This window comes from Anomalospiza imberbis, chromosome 36, assembly GCF_031753505.1.
Source record: "Anomalospiza imberbis isolate Cuckoo-Finch-1a 21T00152 chromosome 36, ASM3175350v1, whole genome shotgun sequence".
In the NCBI taxonomy this organism is placed as follows: domain Eukaryota; kingdom Metazoa; phylum Chordata; class Aves; order Passeriformes; family Viduidae; genus Anomalospiza; species Anomalospiza imberbis.
Genome location: NC_089716.1, coordinates 1,593 through 20,418, shown reverse-complemented (window position 1 = coordinate 20,418; position 18,826 = coordinate 1,593). Strand labels below are relative to the sequence as shown.

At 56.1% G+C, this 18,826-nt stretch overlaps 1 pseudogene; it reads left to right on the top strand.

The window, feature by feature from the left end:
• The window catches only part of LOC137464098 (uncharacterized), a 1,364,046-nt pseudogene extending 1,351,487 nt beyond the window's left edge, over nt 1–12,559 (top strand).
• Nucleotides 12,560–18,826: the final 6,267 nt, after the last annotated feature.

Sequence of the window (18,826 nt, the reverse complement as noted above, 5' to 3'; positions counted from 1 at the left end):
AACAAGAGAAGAGAAACTTGGACTGGAGGTTCCTCCCTTCCCTACTTCATCTCAGGAAGTCATTGGGAATCTTGTGTCTGTGAAAACCTCCAAAACACCAAGATTCACCCCAGAAACCCTGCAAACTTCAATACACTGATCAAAAACTCCCTAAACATCACAAGTCAGCAAAAACCTCCTCCAAAAGATAAAGACTCAGTTGCCACATAAAACCAAAGCACCAACATGTAGCCCAAGCAAGCTCCGAAACACCAAGATTCACCCCGTGAAAATCCTGGATCCCCCTCCACAGTCACCTGCTGCATGTGGGGGGAGCAGCGCTCCTGGGGCTGGGGGGAGGCTGCAGACACAGGGAGGGGTGGAACCTTGTGCTGCTTCCTGTTTCTGCTCCTCCTCCTGTGACTCTGCTCTTCCTCACACTCCTCTTCCTCCTGCTATTCCTCCTTCTCCTGCAATATCCCACCTTCTCCTGCCACGTCCATCCTTTGACCATTTTGTTCCTCAACCCTGCTTCTCCTTCCCTTCTCCTCCTGCCCCCAGGCCCAGCACCCACTGCCGGCTCCCTCTTCCCCCCAGACCCACAGCATCCCAGCGCAGGGGCAGGGATGGAGCTGGGGCAGGTCGGGCTGGGGCAGCGCTGGGCTCTCAGCCGCTTCCGCCCGCACTCGGTCCCCACTGCAGCCGCTCCCGCCAGGACAGCGCGGGGGGGCCCGGCCTTGGCGCTGCCCCACTCCCACCTCCCCAAATTCCCCTCGCGGGGGCGATGGGGCCGAGGGGGGGGCGCAGGTGGGCTCCAGGTGGGGAACGCTGGGAGCTGCGAGTCTGCCTGGCAACTGGTGAGTCATCAGCGCCGTGCGCTCTGATTGGCTGAGCTCTGCCTGAGGGCTGGGGCTGCAGCAAAGAGGGGACACCCTGCTCCAGGGGGGATGTCCCGAAAACGGGGGACCCCCATGAAAGGAACAAGAGGAAAGTGTCTTTACAAACAGATGCTGTGAATCTGCTCCGAGATAGGGCCAGGCACCTGTACATAAGGAAGTGACAGGACAAGCCATCGGTTTCAGGAAATGTTATCAATTGGTGACACAGACTGCTGCTCAGCCAAGGTCCTGCTCAATTCATGAACTTCCCGAAGAACAACAAAGACTTAACAGAGCCAGGAATATCCTCTGCTATACAATAGTGGGGTGCATATGAAGGGGGTATGTAGTAGGTGGACTGGGAAGTCTGCACCTCTCCAGTACTTCAGCCAGTGGGGAAAGGGAGAGGGAGATGTGGCCAGGAGAATTGGGATGAAAAGGAGGCTGTGTCCTCCAACAACTGCAGAGATCCCATGGGGAATGTGCCATGGCCTCTCCCATTTCTAGGAATGAAATTACTTTTACAGGACTCCTCTGTCTGCTTTGTGGACAGAAACCTCTGCTGATGTCAATTTTCCCACACACCCTGGGGCTCATCCGGAATTCCTTCCACCGTCCTGGGCTGCGAACAGGGAGTGCAGCTGAAGGTGCCTCACCCACTTTGGGTGATCGGCTCCCTTGGCTGGCGGCGGCACCGGGGATCGATTGGGGACCCGGGAGTGACCAGGAGACAGACGAGGGACACATCAGGGGGGTCTGTGAAGAGTCAGCAGGGAGAGAGCACTGAAAATCTCAGCAGTGAGTGCACTGGGATCTTCGGGGAGTGAACATGGCAGGGCACCCAGGGAGGGGAGAAAAGGGAAAGCCAGGGAGGGGTCCTGGCCAAAGGGATGATGATCCCAAAATGTCTCTGAAGGGTCCCTTGGGAGAATGTTGAGGTAGTTTGCACATTCCCCCAGAGGTAATTAAGGACATGGACAACCAGGGGAGCAATAAGGGAAGTGGAGAAGGGATTTGGACAACAGGGGATGGATGGTGTTGGTGTGCTGGGAAGGGATCGGGTGAAGGGCAGTGTGCAGCAATATGGTGAAGGCAAGAAGCAGCAGGAGGAATCTATGTGGTGAGAAAAAGGATGATGGAAAAAAGAAGGAAGAGAAAAATACAGAGGACTGGGATGTCTTTGAGCACTGTTCTATGCTCAGAATTTGCCAGGTGATCCAGATCCTTTCCATCCCGGGTTTCCAGGAGAGGAAAAGAAGGAGGTCAGGATGTCAGGGGGTTTCTCTGTGGTGGGCAGCGGCAGCACCGGGCGCAGAGGTGCGGGACCGGGAGCACGGGCTGGGGGCCTGTGGGGAGCTGCGGGGCCGGGCCGGGGCTGTGGGGCAGCCGGGGCTCAGCGCCGGGCGCTGCCTGACCCCACCAGCCCCGGGCAGGGCCGGCAGTGGCCCCCGGCCCCCAGGAGCCTGCGGGACGCCCCGGCCGCTGCCCGGCCCCGTGGAGCTGCCGGCCCTGCCCACCGGGGGGGCCGCCTTTGGACACTGCGGCAGGACAGGGACCGGCTCTGGGATAAGGGCTGGGGAGAGGACCCTGAGCACAAGGAGGAAAACAAAGACACATCTGGGAAATGCAGATTGTACATGGAAGGATCAGGGTTTTCTATTAAGCATTTGCTTTGAGTCGCTGGAGAAAGGTAAGACTTTGCACAAAGCTCAGCAGCTCTCAGAGGATGAGCACCCACAGGCAGTGAGCGCGGCTGCAGGAGTGGCAGAAGAAGGCCCTGGAGCACTTGGGCACAAAGGCACAGCAAGAAGGGATGAGCAAAAGGCCAAGCTGAAGGCAAAGGCCATGGCACAGCTCCTACAGCCCCTCAGGGATCAACCCCAGGGCCCAAGGGGGCCCCAGCACCCAGGGGACGGGGTCGGCCACAAGCACCTGGCAGAGGCATTGCCCTCCTGGCCAGGGGAGAGCCCACCCAAACAGCCCCTGGGAAGGAGTCAGGGCTCCAGCTGCAGGGCACAGGGACGCTGGAAGCAGAGACAGCAGCACCCTCAGGAGGAGCAAGCCCACCCCTGGATGGACATGGATTGTCAGGGCTGTCACAGCTCCCATCCCACCGGGGACCCACCACACTGGAGCCCTGGAGAACATTCAGGCTGGGTCTGCATCGAGAGGAGGCCTCTCCTGATGGACACAGGGGTCTCTCCATCCATTCTGAATCTTAGACACAGGAATCTGACACTGAACCTTCTTCCCACAGGAAGCTGGGCTGGCACAGAGCCTGCCTTGGCACTTTGCTGTTCCCAACATCCAAGCAGGACATCGGGCCCTGCCTAAGGAGGCCAAAGCAGCACCACTGGTGGCCAAGTGGCGTGGCCCATGCCAAGTGTCCCTGAGGCCAGAAACAGCCCCCAGCACAGCTGAGCACGGGGGGACCCCTCAGCCTGGGCTCCAGGGCTCTGAAGCCCCGGAGATTTGCACTTCCCGCCTGCAGCAGGAGCATGGGAGGCCCCCACGGAGCCTGCACTGAAGGCAGCGCAGCAGCAGCCAGGGCTCCACAGCGGGGCAAGCCCCTGGGCCTGCCCACACATCCTCTGCTCAAATCCTCTGCCTGGGCACCCTCCTTTGGCATCTCCAGCCACCGGGGCCAATCCTTGCTGCCACTGCTGCAGCTTCAGTGCTTTCTGGGCCTGCACTGCCACAGCTGCTGGCGAAGACAACGGCACAATTCCACTCTGGGTCTCAGCCACACTCACACACTGCGCTGCCTGGGATTGCACTGATGGAAAATACACCAGGTCATAGACTTGAACATTTCTAACATTTTATTTCTCTACTCAGCCTTGGTTTGCCTTGGCCTCGGGGAAAGAAATGGTAAAGGTTTTTTTAAGGGATGTTCCACCACTCAATGGAGATGAGTTTAACATCTCAACACACTGGGAATGGCCCAAAAGATACCCACAAAGATAACGCCCAGCAGCAAACAGCAACCAACACCTACCCCAGACACTGCCCCCGGCAGAGCTGGAGACACCTGCCCTGAAAAAGGCTGAGAAGGAAATCCAGCAGTTCCGACCTGATGAACAGCAGAAGCCAAGAAATCCAGGTCCAAGAGGAACCCAAATACTAAAAACTGCACAACTTGAAACTACAGAACATTAAACCAATGGATTTAGATTGGTTCAGACTGTATCAAGTTTGGGAAAAATCCAGTTAAACCCACGTGTCATGGAACGATTTTCTCTGCACACCTGGGCTATGTGGGGATGGAATGATTTCTGTTGCACATCCTGGCCAGAATCAAGGAATGCCTTGACTCTAACACTAAACATATTGGTGGAGTTTTTTTTTTTTTTTTCTGGCACTTTCAGTGCAAAGTTTATAGCAGAGGAGTATTTATTGTAATAATCCTACTTCTATATTGCCGGTTAGGTTAGGGTCAGGGATGAGAGAATGAGTTTTTACTCCGAGGAGAAGTAGAAAAAACTTAATTGCCTTGGAATTTATTTGTGTATGTTTGTGCGAGAGATACCAAAATTTTGGTCTGGGTTTTTCGACGTTCACCTTTAGGCTGCAATTTGGAAATCGAGAAGAGATTTAAAGTTGGCCCTTTCACTCATAAACAGTAAATAGACGATTTGAAAGAAAAAATAAAAAAAGCAGCAGGTTGTGGAGGTCCACACGTGAGGCTGCTGAAGGCTGCTCTGGAAGAGAAGCTGCATTCCAGGCAGCCAGCAGAGGAGCTTTAGAAATGCAAATTAACACTGCTGGGGCAAAGTGGGGACAATGGACCTGCCTCTTCTTGCCTGGGGCAGGAATTGGGCTGATTCCCTCTGCCCCTCACCCCAAGCTCTGCCTGCCTGCACAGATGGAATCAGCACAGCTGAAGGCAGAGCCCATGGTGAGGATCTCTGACTCTGCAACAGAAATGGGTGAAGCTGCAAAGGGAAACAGCAAATGGAGAATGTTGTGAAAACTTCACTAAAATAAGGGGGGATCATCCCTGTGCGCAGGCGGATCGGGAAGTCTGAACCTTCCAAGTCCCTCAGCCAGTGGGCAAAGGCAGAGGGAGATGCGGCCGGGAAAATGAGCATCCAAAGGAGGCAGCGTGCTACAACAAGGGCAGAGAGCGCATGGCAAATGCCCCACGGCCTCTGCCTCTGCTCAGCAATCGAGTCACTTTGACAGGACTCCTCGGTCTCCTCTGGCCACAGAAACCTCCGGCGACGGGAATTTCCCCGCACGGTCCCGGCCACGGGGCAGCCACCTCTGTCCCAGCCACAGCAACCGGGACGAGCCAGCGCCGCTCCGGCAGCGGCTCCTGCCCAGGCAGCGGCGGGAAGGAGACCGCGGGCAGCCGCTCCCGCAGCGCCCTCAGCCCAGGGCCGGCACGGGCCGGACACGGCACCGCCAAGCCGCCGGAGCCCCCTGCCGCCCCCTCCGCCCGCAGCGAGCCCCGAGCCCCCGCAGAACCCGGCGCGGCTCCCACCTGCGCCGGGGCCGCCTCCGAGCTCCGCCAATGCCGCCTCCCCGCGCTCCGGCCGCTGCCGCCGCTCCCGGGCCCGCACAGACGCTCCGCCAATGGCGCCGCTGCCGAGCCAGGGCCGCCCTCAGGCCGCCAGCGGGGCCGTGCTTCGCCCCGCTCTCACCAATCAGCGCGCCAGAACCGCGACTGACGGCAGCAGCGGCCAATGGCAGCGAGGGGCGGGCTCTGCACACGGCACAGCCTCGCCCCGCGCTCTCAGGGCCCCCCGGGCTGTGGGAGGGCAAAGCCGGAGATGAGGAACAGCCCTGGAACGGGCCCGGGCCCGGGCCGGCATCGATCTGCAGCACCAACAAACTGCTCCGCACCTCCCGACACGGCTTTCCCGGCCCTGCGCCTTCGCCTTCGCTGGCTCCGGCTCTGCGGCAAGCCCAGCAGCCCCACTTCTCCTGCCCCCTAATTCGGAGCATCAGCGCATCGCTTTGATTTCGCCCAAAAAGGGAAAACCGCCCCAAAGCCCTGTGGGGGAGTGGGGGAGGGGAGAGATTTCTGGCACAAAACTCCAAAAGCTCCGAGCAGGATAATGAGAAGTCAATGAAGAGCCTTGAATGCAGCTTTCCCCACGCCTCCCTCCTTCCAGCTGCACCTCCTCCCCCGGCAGTGCAGGAGACAGGGAATGGGGCCGTGCTCAGTTCATCCCCCGTGGCTTCTCCCTCTGCCCAGGGACAGGAGTCGTTCCCCTGCTGCAGCCTGCGCTCTCTCCCACCGGAGACTTCTCCAGGAACTTCTCCAACCGGAGTCCATCCCCTGGGGCACAGCCCCCCTCCAAGTGCTGCAGCGGGAAAAACGCCAGTCACTTGTTTTTACAACTTTTAAAAGTTTAATGATAATGAAATGGTTATAAAAATAGTAATACAATTAGAGTATTAAAAATTTAGAGTTCGTGTAATTACAGGACAATAAAAAACAAAGAATTACGGACGTCCGGATGCTCTCGGGCACTTAAGCTCGATAAGCATGCCTTGTGAACAAAGGAATAACCTTTAAAAGCAGTAGCTTGTTGCATATTCATACATCTCATACATGATGCATAAATTCCTTGCAAATTAAGAAATTTTCTGGTTTTTGTCAACTTCTTCCCTTTAATCCTGGTGTTTCCATAAAGACGGAGAGAAGGTGGAAGAATGTTTGTCTTTTCTGATAAGGAGGCCGTAATTCTTTATGGGCCCCCTTCATTGTCATCTCTGTGTGAAGAGTTTCTTCATTATCTCATCTCTCGCTTGAGCTAGTAAAAAAAACCCCCACATACATAGGTTCTATTTTAACTACAAAACTACATATACCATACTATTAAAAGGTTAATACAGCACTTCTAATCAATATAACATGATACATATAGTATTCAATTTAATATTTGCGAAAAACCAATCATAAGACATGCATTTTTCACACTTGTTTTTACAATTTCTAAAAGTTTGGAAAAAATAAAGTTGTTATAAAAATAGTAATACAATTAGAGTAATAAAAATTTAGAGTTAGGACAATTACAAGAGAATAAAAAACAAAGAATTACAGACATCTGGATGCTCTCGGGCACTTAAGCTAGGACAACATGTTTTGCGAACAAAGGAATAACTCTTAAGATCCATTCACTGTTGCATATTCATACATAGCTCATGGTTATGCATACATTCTGTTTATAATAAGAAACTCTCTCTGGAATAGACAGTGCCAGCACATGTTGGAGTGGGCACAGGGATGATCCCCCCTTATTTTAGTGAAGTTTTCACAGCATTCTCCATTTGCTGTTTCCCTTTGCAGCTTCCCCCATTTCTGTTGCAGAGTCAGAGATCCTCAGCATGGGCTCTGCCTTCAGCTGTGCAGATTCCATCTGTGCAGGCAGGCAGAGCTTGGGGTGAGGGGCAGAGGGAATCAGCCCAATTCCTGCCCCAGGCAAGAAGAGCCAGGTCCATTGTCCCCACTTTGCCCCAGCAGTGTTAATTTGCATTTCTAAAGCTCCTCTGCTGGCTGCCTGGAATGCAGCTTCTCTTCCAGAGCAGCCTTCAGCAGCCTCACATGTGCCCCCCCCACAACCTGCTGCTTTATTTATTTTTTCCTTCAAATCATCTATTTACTGTTTATGAGTGAAAGGGTCACCTTTAAATCTCTTCTCGTTTTGCAAAATGCAGCCTAAAGGTGAACGTCGAAAAACCCAAACCAAAATTTTGGTATCTCTCACACAAACATACACAAAGGAATTCCAAGGCAATTAAGTTTTTTCTACTTCTCCTCGGAGTAAAAACTCGTTCTCACATCCCTGGCCCAAACCTAATCGGCAATATAGAAGTAGGATTATTACAAAAAATATTCTTCTGCTATAAAGTTTGCACTGAAAGTGCAGGAGAAAGGAAAACTCCACCAATATGTTTAGTGTTAGAGTCAAGGCATTCCTTGATTCTGGCCAGGATGTGCTACAGAAATCATTCCATCCCCACATAGCCCGGGTGTGCAGAGAAAATCGTTCCGTGACACGTGGGTTTAACTGGATTGTTCCCTGACTTGATACAGTCTCAACCAATCTAAATCCATTGGTTTAATGTCCTGCAGTTTCAAGTTGTGCAGTTTTTAGTATTTGGGTTCCTGTTGGACCCGGATTTCTTGGCTTCTGCTGTTCATGAGGTCGGAACTGCTGGATTTCCTTCTCAGCCTTTTCCAGAGCAGGTGTCTCCAGCTCTGCCGGGGGCAGTGTCTGGGGTAGGTGTTGGTTGCTGTTTGCTGCTGGGCGTTATCTTTGTGGGAATCTTTTGGGCCATTCCCAGAGTGTTGAGATGTTAAACTCATCTCCACTGAGTGGTGGAACATCCCTTAGAAAAACCTTTACCATTTCTTTCCCCGAGGCCAAGGCAAACCAAGGCTGAGTAGAGAAATAAAATGTTAGAAATGTTCAAGTCTATGACCTGGTGTATTTTCCATCAGTGCAATCCCAGGCATCGCAGTGTGTGAGTGTGACTGAGACCCAGAGTGGAATTGTGCCATTGTCTTCGCCAGCAGCTGTGGCAGTGCAGGCCCAGAAAGCACTGAAGCTGCAGCAGTGGCAGCAAGGATTGGCCCCGGTGGCTGGAGATGCCCAAGGAGGGTGCCCAGGCAGAGGATTTGAGCAGAGGATGTGTGGGCAGGCCCAGGGGCTTGCCCCGCTGTGGAGCCCTGGCTGCTGCTGCGCTGCCTTCAGTGCAGGCTCCGTGGGGGCCTCCCATGCTCCTGCTGCAGGCGGGAAGTGCAAATCTCCGGGGCTTCAGAGCCCTGGAGCCCAGGCTGAGGGGTCCCCCCGTGCTCAGCTGTGCTGGGGGCTGTTTCTGGCCTCAGGGACACTTGGCATGGGCCACGCCACTTGGCCACCAGTGGTGCTGCTTTGGCCTCCTTAGGCAGGGCCCGATGTCCTGCTTGGATGTTGGGAACAGCAAAGTGCCAAGGCAGGCTCTGTGCCAGCCCAGCTTCCTGTGGGAGAGATTTCACAAGAGACAGGACTCTGGCCACAGACTGCTTTAAATGTACATCCCTTATCCCCACCCTGCACTGGGTGGAGAATTACCAGGGTAAGGAATTCCCAAGATCAATTGCAAGGGAGAGAATTGAATATCTGCCCTGGGTCTGGCTCCTCTTCTTGCCAAAGCCAACGGAAAAAGCCGTACCCATGGCATCTTGGATTACAGCCCTGACTCCTTCCCAGGGGCTGTTTGGGTGGGCTCTCCCCTGCCCAGGAGGGCAATGCCTCTGCCAGGTGCTTGTGGCCGATCTTGTCCCCTGGGTGCTGGGGCCCCCTTGGGCCCTGGGGTTGATCCCAGAGGGGCTGTAGGAGCTGTGCCATGGCCTTTGCCTTCAGCTTGGCCTTTTGCTCATCCCTTCTTGCATTCAGCTGCTGTGCCTTTGTGCCCAAGTGCTCCAGGGCCTTCTTCTGCCACTCCTGCAGCCGTGCTCACTGCCTGTGGGTGCTCATCCTCTGAGAGCTGCTGAGCTTTGTGCAAAATCTTTCCTTTCTCCAGCGACCCAAAGCAAATGCTTAATAGAAAACCCTGATCCTTCCATGTACAATCTGCATTTCCCAGATGTGTCTTTGTTTTCCTCCTTGTGCTCAGGGTCCCCTCCCCAGCCCGTATCCGGAGCCGGTCCCTGTCCTGCTGCAGTGTCCAACGGCGGCCCCCCTGGCGGGCAGGGCCGGCAGCTCCACGGGGCCGGGCAGCGGCCGGGGGGTCCCGCAGGCTCCTGGGGGCCGGGGGCCACTGCCGGCCCTGCCCGGGGCTGGTGGGGTCAGGCAGCGCCCGGCGCTGAGCCCCGTCTGCCCCACAGCCCCGGCCCGGCCCCGCAGCTCCCCACAGGCCCCCAGCCCGTGCTCCCGGTCCCGCACCTCTGCGCCCGGTGCTGCCGCTGCCCACCACAGAGAAACCCCCTGACATCCTGACCTCCTTCTTTTCCTCTCCTGGAAACCCAGGATGGAAAGGATCTGGATCAGCTGGGAAATTCTGAGCATAGAACAGTGCTGAAAGACATCCCAGTCCTCTGTATTTTTCTCTTCCTTCTCTTTTCCATCATCCTTTTTCTCACCACATAGATTCCTCCTGCTGCTTCTTGCCTTCACCACATTGCTGCACACTGCCCTTGACCCGATCCCTTCCCAGCACACCAACACCATCCATCCCCTGTTGTCCAAATCCCTTCTCCACTTCCCTTATTGCCCCCCTGGGTGTCCATGTCCTTAGTTACCTCTGGAGGAATGTGCAAACTACCTCAACATTCTCCCAAGGGACCCTTCAGAGACATTTTGGGATCATCATCCCTTTGGCCAGGACCCCTCCCTGGCTTTCCCTTTTCTCCCCTCCCTGGGTGCCCTGCCATGTTCACTCCCCGAAGATCCCAGTGCACTCACTGCTGAGATTTTCAGTGCTCTCTCCCTGCTGACTCTTCACAGACCCCCCTGATGTGTCCCTCGTCTGTCTCCTGGTCACTCCCGGGTCCCCAATCGAACCCCGGTGCCGCCGCCAGCCAAGGGAGCCGATCACCCAAAGTGGGTGAGGCACCTTCAGCTGCACTCCCTGCCCGCCGCCCCGGACGGTGGAAGGAATTCCGGATGAGCCCCAGGGTGTGCGGGAAAATTGACATCAGCAGAGGTTTCTGTCCACAAAGCAGACAGAGGAGTCCTGTAAAAGTAATTTCATTCCTAGAAATGGGAGAGGCCGTGGGACATTCCCCATGGGATCTCTGCAGTTGTTGGAGGACACAGCCTCCTTTTCATCCCAATTCTCCTGGCCACATCTCCCTCTCCCTTTCCCCACTGGCTGAAGTACTTGAGAGGTGCAGACTTCCCAATCCACCTGCTACATACCCCCTTCATATGCACCCCACTATTGTATAGCAGGCGATATTCCTGGCTCTGTTAAGTCTTTGTTGTTCTTCGGGAAGTTCATGAATTGAGCAGGACCTTGGCTGCGCAGCAGTCTGTGTCATCAATTGATAACATGTCCTGAAACCAATGGCTTCTCCTGTCACTTCCTTATGTACAGGTGCCTGGCCGTGTCTCGGAGCAGATTCACAGCATCTGTTTGTAAAGACACTTTCCTCTTGTTCCTTTCATGGGGGTCCCCCGTTTTCGGGACATCCCCCCTGGAGCAGGGTGTCCCCTCTTTGCTGCAGCCCCAGCCCTCAGGCAGAGCTCAGCCAATCAGAGCGCAGGGCGCTGATGACTCACCAGTTGCCAGGCAGACTCGCAGCTCCCAGCGTTCCCCACCTGGAGCCCACCTGCGCCCCCCCCTCGGCCCCATCGCCCCCGCGAGGGGAATTTGGGGAGGTGGGAGTGGGGCAGCGCCAAGGCCGGGCCCCCCCGCGCTGTCCTGGCGGGAGCGGCTGCAGTGGGGACCGAGTGCGGGCGGAAGCGGCCGAGAGCCCAGCGCTGCCCCAGCCCGACCTGCCCCAGCTCCATCCCTGCCCCTGCGCTGGGATGCTGTGGGTCTGGGGGGAAGAGGGAGCCGGCAGTGGGTGCTGGGCCTGGGGGCAGGAGGAGAAGGGAAGGAGAAGCAGGGTTGAGGAACAAAATGGTCAAAGGATGGACGTGGCAGGAGAAGGTGGGATTGTGCAGGAGAAGGAGGAATAGCAGGAGGAAGAGGAGTGTGAGGAAGAGCAGAGTCACAGGAGGAGGAGGAGCAGAAACAGGAAGCAGCACAAGGTTCCACCCCTCCCTGTGTCTGCAGCCTCCCCCCAGCCCCAGGAGCGCTGCTCCCCCCACATGCAGCAGGTGACTGTGGAGGGGGATCCAGGATTTTCACGGGGTGAATCTTGGTGTTTCTGAGCTTGCTTGGGCTAAATGTTGGTGCTTTGGTTTTATGTGGCAGCTGAATCTTTATGTTTTGGAGGAGGTTTTTGCTGAATTGTGGGGTTTGGGGTGTTTTTGATCTGTGTCTTGAAGTTTGCAGGATTTTTGGGCTGAATCTTGGTGTTTTGGAGGTTCTCACAGACACAAGATTCCCAATGACTTCCTGCGATGAAGTGTGGCAAGGAGGAACCTCCAGTCCGAGGTGCTCTCCTCTTGTTTTTTCCCCAAACCAGGATTTTTCATTCCTGGGCGTGGCTGGATGGAGGAGGAGGAAAAGCCCCAGAGATCCTGCAGGAGGAGGGGCTGCAAACCCAGCCCAGGGAGCTGTGGGGAGGAAAGAGCCCCCCTGAGCCAGGAAGGCGGCCAGAGATCCAGCCAGAGCACGGAGCTGGTGGAGAAGGCTCATGGCAGGGAGAAGCCCCACAAGTGTTTGGAATGTGGGCAGGGTTTGAGCTGCAGCTCCACCCTGATCCGGCACCAGGTGATCCACACTGGAGAACGGCCCTACACCTGCTTGGAATGTGGGAAGAGCTTTGGGTGGCGCTCCGAACAGAGAAGACACCAGAGGATCCACACTGGGGAGAGGCCCTATGAGTGTCCCCAGTGTGGGAAGAGGTTTCACACCAGCTCCAATCTCCTCCTACATGAGCGGATTCACACAGAGGAGAGGCCCTTCCGCTGCCCCGACTGCGGGAAGGGCTTCAACCGCAACTCCAACCTCACCGTGCACCGGCGCATCCACAGCGGGGAGAGGCCCTACGAGTGTGGGGAGTGTGGGAAGAGCTTCTCACAGAGCTCAACCTTGACCAGACACCAACGGAGGCACCACTAAGGGAAGCCGTGTGAGTGCCCCGAGTGAGGGAAGAGAGTGAGGGAAGAGCTTTGTGCGCTGCTGCAGCTCCATTCCCCATGGGAGGATCCGGGCTGGATGATCCCCAGTGACCCCCGTTGGGCAGAGCCCTGGTGCCCCCGAATGGGGAATAAAACAGAGAGGAAAACAATGGAGCTGTTAAAGGGGCCGATATCTGAGGCCTGACTGAGCAGAAACTGTGGGAGACACAGACACAGTTTAAGTCTCCCTGGGCAAGAAGTGACCAAGCAACCTGTTGTGAGACTTTGTGATAAGATAATGTTCCCAGGTGCCGTGATGTCATGAAGAATGTGTAACCAATGGGAAATTGTTAGCAAACATGGAGCCCTGTCTGTGCACCACACAAGTAAAACCCTGTATAAACACCTGGTACCCTCAATGAAATTGGCTTCTGGTCTAAACTCGGCTGTCCCCGTCTCTCCATCGTGGATAAGCCCTGTTGTGGGTGATCCCCGTTGGGTGGGGGGAAGGTGTTGGAGGGATTTCTTTCCCTTCTGCTTGTGCTGCTGTGTTTGGTTGGTAATAAATTCCCTCCGTGTGCCCAGGCTGGGTCTGTTGTCCCCGTGCCGGTGCTCGGGGCGGGATCTCTGCCGTTGCTTCTCTCCAGTCCCGGGCCTCTCCTCAGCCAATGAGAGAACGCGGTGGACAAGAGTCAGCCAATCAGAGCGAGCGGGGCTGATGACTCACCAGTTGCCGGGCAGACCCGCAGCACCCAGTGTTCCCCACCTGGACCCCACCCTCCCTGCCCAGTCCCGGCCCCCCGCGTGGGGTCCCCCCAAGTCCCTCCCCACTGCCCCCCATAACCTGGGCTGGGTTTAACTGGGAAGCTTTACAGGGAACACTGGGAGCAGTCAGACAGGGGCAGAGAGACAGCAGGGTTGGGGGGACACACGACCCCCCCAAAATCAGTGTGGGGATGGAGCGGGGGGTCCCGGCCGGGCCCGAGACCACGGGGAGGGGCTGCAGCCGGCGGCGGCTCAGGAGCTCTGTGGGCAGAGAAAAGGGGGTGACACCGGGCTGGTGGCCCCGGGGAAGGAGCACACACGCTCCTAGAAGCTGAGCCCCAGCGCCAGGAAGACGAAGCCCAACTTCGAGCCCCCGATCCCTGACAGCATCTTCCTGTGGGCGGCATCCAGTGGCATCTCTGGGGGTCTGCAGGGATAAGGACCCCCCAAAACCTCTCAGAGACACTCCAAGCCCCTCCAAGCACCCTCCCAATCGCCCCCATCCCACCCAGGACCCCCTGAAACCTCCCCCCTATCCTTTCCCAACCTCCCCAGGACCCACCAAAGCCTCTCTCATTCCTTCAGGATCCCACCCCCCCCTTCCAGTTGCTTGCCTACAGCCCCAGGACCGCCAAACCCTCTCCCTGTCCATTCCCAGCCCCACCAGGACTCACCCAGACCCCTCCCAGTCTCTTCCCAGCACAACCAACTTCATCCCAAGCCTCGTTTAGCCATCCCCAATCTCCTTCCATCCCCTACAGGATCACTCAGATCCCTCCCAATTACACCCAGTGCCCCCAAACTCCCTCCCAGTGTTCACCAGGACCCCAGAATCCCATCCCGCCCTCCCCAGTATCCTCCTAACCCCTTCTTAGCCTTTCCAACCCCCGGACCCCCTCTCCCAGTTGAAACTATGCTATCTCCAACTCCCTCCCAGTTGCTCCCAGCACATCCCAGTGGCTCTGCCAGCGCCCCCAATTCCTCCCCTGTACCCCAGTGCCGGCTCAGGGGGTGCTCCAGGCTGAAACGATCCGCCTGGCAGCTGCAGGTGAGCCTGGGCCAGGGGGGTGTTTCCGGCAGCACCAGGAGCTGGTAGGTCCAGTCCTTGTTGGGGACCATGTCGGTGGCCACCACAGAGAGCTCCTGCTGGCCCTGGAACCACCTCAGCTGGGTGTGGGCAGGGTAGAAATCCATCATGGAGCAGCCCCGGCTGGGAGCTCGAGGGCACCAGCGAGATGGATGCGCCTGGGGACACTGGGAGAGAGCGGGGACAGACTGGGATCAGATGGGGGGAACTCTCTCTGGGGAGGGATGGGGTGGCCTTGGGAGGGATTGGGAATGGACTGGGAAGGACTGGGGTGGCACTCAGAGAGATGGGAGGGGATGGGGGGCACTGGGAGGGAGGATGGAGGTCTGGGAATGAACTGGGAATGGACTGGGAGGGACTGGGGCGGCACTGGGAGGAACTGGGAACGAAGCGCGCGGCACTGGGAGGCCGAGTCCAGTGCGGGGCACTCGGCGCTGCGGGTCTGCCTGGCAACTGATGAGTCATCAGAGACACGCGCTCTGATTGGCTGAGAAGAGGCAGCACCACGCTAGTTTGCACGCTGTACTCTGTGGCGTATGCGGGGTATTTTTTAACCCACTTGGCACGTAAGTCGAGGTTTTCCCTCGGTGCTGTGGCTTTGGGCTTGCTGTGTGCTTGCTGTTCTTCCTCTGGGCCTGAGCTGACTTTGTAACCAAATTGCCATGAAGACGCCATTGCTTTGGGAGAGCTCCTGGCAGCAGCTGCAGCTGGAAAAGGGGGTGTCTGCAGCCAGCAGGGCGTGCACAGCATTTGCAATGAGCCCTGGGGGGTTCTGTTCCCTCAAGCGGGGAGTCTGTGGCAGCAGAGTCTGGAACTGCCTGTCCAGCCAAGAGCTGACCCAGCCCAGTATTTTGTGCTGTTCTCTTGCTGTGTGAAGGGACTGTGGCTCCTGGAGGGACACTGTGAAAGCAAAATGCTCTCTCGGGGTTGCCTTGCTCCAGGGCATTTCCCACCACAGGCAGTTGTTTTCCTGACAGCATCTGGTTCATGTTCCCTCTCCCGTTGCAGGGCACCTCATGAGTGGATCCCGAGCAGCTCCTCCTTCGGTGAGTGGGAAAGGAACCTTTGGTGTTTGGAATTGTGCAGCAAGTTGTGAGCTCGGCATGTGGCAGCCGAGTGCCAGCCTGGGAGGCTGAAGGAAAGTTCCTGCCAGTGTCCTTGCAGCAGCAAAGGGATCCCTGGGAGTTTTCTCCTTTTCTGCTGAAGAGCTTTTGAAGAGCTGCAGGTCTGGTTTTGCAGGCAGAGCATTGCTTGCTGGCTCTAGCCATGGTGGAATATGGAATTCCCAAGAATAAGGGGCAATGTGGACTTTAGCCCATTGTTAGTTTGAACAGCTCCGAACCCAATTTCTGCTTAGTGCAGCTGGATGTGCAGCTGAGGGTAAATAAGGTGATAAGTGAAACAGAACTTCCCGTCCCTCACGCTGCCATCTGTCCACAGGGCACAAAAGCGGCACCAGCACCTCCTCTGGCTCCCTCTGCTTCCAAAGAGGAGGCCAAAGTGGAGGAAGGCAGCAGTGAGCTTCCCGCTGTTCCGGGGGACGATGGTGAACGTCCCTCAGTGATGGGAGATGACAGTGAACTTCCCGCTGCTCTGGGAGACGAGGGCGAACATCCCGCGCTGTGGGAACACAACGTCAAGGCTCCTGCGGTGTGGGACAAGGACAGTGGACATCTCCTGGTGTGGGAGGAGGACGGAGGACATCTTGTGGCTTGGGAAGAGGAAGGTGAACTTCTCCCAGCACGGTAAGTGGACAGTGAACATCTCCTGGCTTGCAAAGATGATGGCGAACCTGCAGCGTTTTGGGAAGAGGACGGAGAAGCTCCCTGTGCTTGGGAAGAGGACACTGAACCTCCCTCGGCTGTGGGATCCTGGGCTGAACATTCTGACAGCAGCACAGCCCTGCAGCCAGAGGGGAGAGGGGAGTGGTGCCTGATGCAGCTGAGTACGTCTGCTCTGTTGCTGTGTGCCAGAGCAGGGTGCTGTGTGTGTGTCTCGGCATCAGCTGCACCCAGTGCTGCTCTGCAGCTGAATGTGCCAGGGTCATTTCTTGTCCTTCCCCAGCTGAGACCAAGGGGCTGACGGCCCCAGGGAGGGGGGCTGCATTCTGGCTCTGCTGCAAGGCGGGGTCTCACTCTGGGAGGGAGCGTCTTCCACGTGGTTTCTTTCAGGGAACACCGTGAGCCTGGCGGAGCCTGCCGAGAAATACCTGGAAGTGGAGCAGATTGGCCAAGGGTAAGTGCACGGCAGTTACTTCTGCACAAGCAGGCCCAGGTGTTGTGCTGGTGCAGGATCAAGTGAGAAGTCAGGAGAGCTCCAAACACCTCCAGACACTGGGGCGCCATCCTGCTGTCCCTCAGTCCTGATCAGAATTGATACCTGTGCTCAGAAGGCACCGTCAAAGGCCCCTGAGGCTGGCAGTGTCCTGCCTGCAGCAAGGAGCAGGACCTGGAAGATCTTCTGTCCCTGGAATTGGATAGCCTAAAAGAGCCACTCACCATCTGGTGACTGTCAGAAAACAGTTCCCAAGGAGATTTCTTTCAAATATTTTGCTTCAAAAAATATCCTCCGGTCAGGATTAACAACCTAATGGTTTAGAAACAGAAACCAGAGCTGAACTAATAAGTGCTCTATTCTAGCACAGGTAGTAGAGCCCATACATTCAGTAACAGACACAGAGCTGATGCACTCTGGGGGAAAATGCATCACCTGCCTGATGGCAGGGCCCTTGTGGATCCTGCAGGTCTTAGGCAGGAAATGGAAAAGGATGAAATGCATTCTTTTCCAGTTCTTTAGACACCCATTGCTCACTTCAGGTTTTGAACTAAAGCAGTTCAGCGTGGACATTTGGGATTTGCTCCAGCCCAATTCCTTGGTGTTGGGTCTCAGTTTTCTCTGGCACACCTTGCATGGCAGAGGGCTGGTGGCTGCTGTGCTGTTGTTGGAAGGGTCGATGCCCCCAGGTGTTTGTGAACGCTGCAGGCAGCAGAGATCTCCTGTCTGGGCTGGCTTTCACTGCCAGGGCCTAAAGCGCTGCTTCTTTCTTCTCTGCTGTTTTGTCTCCAGGGCTTTCGGAACCGTTTCGAAAGGACTCGACAGGGCCACTGGAGGAGAGGTCAGTGTCAACACGCCCAGCACGTCTGGCAGCTCTCCAGGGCTCTCCCCTCTGCTGGGAGCTGTGGCTGCAGCTTTGGGGGCCAGCAGAGCTTTCCTGCACAGGCTGCTCCTCTGCAGGCAGAGCCGTGTCAGCCTGCAGAGCACAGCTGGGACAGACTTGGTCCTTCTGAAGTGCCCAAAGGAATGCAAGGAGGGCAATGGATGTGTGTGTTTGCTTTGTTGTGCAATCCCAACCAGAGCAGTTGCATCTGAAATCATGACCCAATCCCATAGAACTGCTAAAGGGTTCCCGGCTGTTTTGCTCTGTTTGCACAGAACCAGAATTACCTCCTGCTTGCAAAATGTGTTTGAACAATAATGAGAGTGTTAAGGCCATTTGTGAAGACTGTAGGTGCAGAGAATGTGGTTAGAGCTTGGAGGCTGACAGCTGAGGGGCCATTTCTGCAGAGCTTGCAAGGCCAAATGTCTCTGGCCATGTGTCCTGTAAGCAGCCCCCAGCGAGCAGAGCAATGGGCTGTGGGAATGGCCCTTGCTGAGCTCTGGTGTCCCATCCCAAGGCAGTTGTGCACAGCCGGGCTCCGTCGCCCCAAAAAGACTCGCTCTGTGTTTGCTGCGGCCTCCTGCCACAGACTCCTCCAGTGAAAGGTCTGCAATGTCCCTTCAGGTGGCCATAAAGAAAATGAGTCTGAGAGGGCAGAACAGGGAACGAGCTGTGAATGAGCTCCTGCTCCTGAAGGACAAGAAGAACCCCAACATTGTCAGCTTTTTGGACAGGTGAGTGCTTCAGGCCTTATCCCGTGTTCGGGCCCTGCCTTAACCTTTCCTGGCATCCGTAATCTGTAGCCTGTTTTGAAAATGCCTGACCCAGCTGTATCTTCCCAAAACAACAGCCTGGCAGTTCCTCCCTCCGTGTGCTTTTGTTGCTTTGGTTTGGTTTTCCCTTCAAGTTGACCCTGTTTTCTGTGTCTTACAACAAGTGCTGATAAACCACAGCAGAAATTATTTCCCTTGGCTTCTTCTTCCCAGCCCTTTCCCATTGCCACAGATGCCAGGAAGACCAGGTTCTTGTTCCCAGAAATGCCTCGTTTGCCCATTTGTCACTGGCCTTGCCTGTTTCTGAAGGGACTTTCTGAAAGGTTTTCTGACCCCTTTTGTCCCAAGTGCTGCCCGGCCTCCTCCCCTGGATAACCCTGGGAGCTGTGTTGCCTTGTTCTGCAGGGAAGGGTGGAACTGATGAGTTCAGAAGCTGAACCAGCTGGGGGCCAGTGTTGTGGTTCCACATTGATCTGGGCCTTTGCTAAACTGCATTTTTCACCTGCTTGCCATCT